At 33.2% G+C, this 1507-nt stretch overlaps 1 pseudogene; it reads right to left on the bottom strand.

The window, feature by feature from the left end:
* Nucleotides 1-1038: 1038 nt before the first annotated feature.
* LOC122122156 lies at nucleotides 1039-1134 on the bottom strand (annotated as a pseudogene).
* Nucleotides 1135-1507: the final 373 nt, after the last annotated feature.

Here is a 1507-nt window from a genome sequence, read left to right as displayed (position 1 = left end):
TTGGAAGAAACTGCATTTGATATTGCCAAAAGGATAAATATGTATCACTACCGCTTGGAAGTTGTGGAAGGCTTTACGAATTGTTCTTCTAAGTTCTAATAGTTCAGTTAAGTTTCTTAAATTTCAAAAATGCCAATCCGTCCTTTGTGTCCATACAAAATATTTTCACAATACAAATAACAGCAATCAATATCTTGTTTTGTGGGGGTTTTTTTGGTCAGTTGTGGGGCTTGAACTCTGGGCTTGGGCTCTATCCCTGCACTCTTCAGCTCAAGGAGAGCTCTCTAGCGCTTGAGCCACAGCTCCACATCTGGTTTGCTAGTGGTTTATTTGAGAAAAGAGTCTTATGGACTCTCCTGCCCGTGCTTTTAACTGTGATGCTCAGATTTCAGTCTCCTGAGTAGCTAGGATTATAGGCGTGAGCCTCCAGCGCCCAGCAACAGCGATATCTTACTGTAAAAATTCATGGATTCCGTGGAATTCTTCCAAGTGAATTGCCTGCCTTTGATGTCAAAATGTATTCAAGAGTTTTTGTATACATCTATAATGAGTTCTGCAGAGTGTGTGATTTCTTAATCAGAAAGAATTTTCTTACCTGTTGAAATCAGTAGTACAGAAACTAAAGTATTTCTGATGCTTGGCTGGAAAAGTATATTTTAAAATATTCTACATTCTATGTTTGTATAATGCCTATAATCTATTTTATCCTCTCCTAGGTATACTCTGAATTCTACATTGTTTTATAATATATAGGTTCATTATTGTGTCCTTTCAGATTGCATTCCATATAGAAACAGTTTAAGATTCCTTTTTTTCCTAGGTCCTTATAGTATTATATTTCTTTGGGATAAAATGTCAAAGTTGTATAATTTCAAAAGTTTTGTAAAGTTTATGCTACATAAAGGCTTTTCTAGTGTGAAGATTTAATACACTGATGTCAAACTAACTTTTAATTATATGAATTACGTGTATTGATACACTTGTAATTTTGTAATCAAGTTTTTAATAACTTTTTTAATTTCTTATATCTGTAGAATGAAAAATATGGAATATTCACAAATTTTCATATCATCCTTGTGCAAGTGCCATGTTAATCTCTGTATTTTAATTTGGGTATATGTGCTACAGAAGCATGTAGTATCCTCTAAATTTAAGTAGTTAATGAGTCAAACTTTATACAGGCGTATATCCTTGGTTGCCTAACAATGCTATTGATCTTATTTCCCTAAAATTCTGTGAATATTGGAAAAAAATTATATTGTTCAGTCGATTGCTCACATACGCAATTTTTTTATCCGTGACAATTTTAAGTCTTTTTAATGTGGGATTTAATCGTACTTTCAAGTATTTATATATAGGTCCAAAGGTGATGGCTTTTTCAAGTACTTATTTATCCAACTGAGCATTGTGGAGCTAATGGATTCAAAGTAAGCCTTGCGTAAGAGCTACTTCTAAACTTCTACAACTGAAATTTTCCAAATGAGGTCTTACTGACACAAATGTTTAC

The sequence above is a fragment of the Dipodomys spectabilis genome, unplaced genomic scaffold (genome assembly GCF_019054845.1).
Source record: "Dipodomys spectabilis isolate Male_0828 unplaced genomic scaffold, ASM1905484v1 ptg000205l, whole genome shotgun sequence".
In the NCBI taxonomy this organism is placed as follows: domain Eukaryota; kingdom Metazoa; phylum Chordata; class Mammalia; order Rodentia; family Heteromyidae; genus Dipodomys; species Dipodomys spectabilis.
The sequence above is the reverse complement of the archived record's forward strand: the minus strand, read 5'-3'. Positions and strand labels throughout refer to the sequence as shown.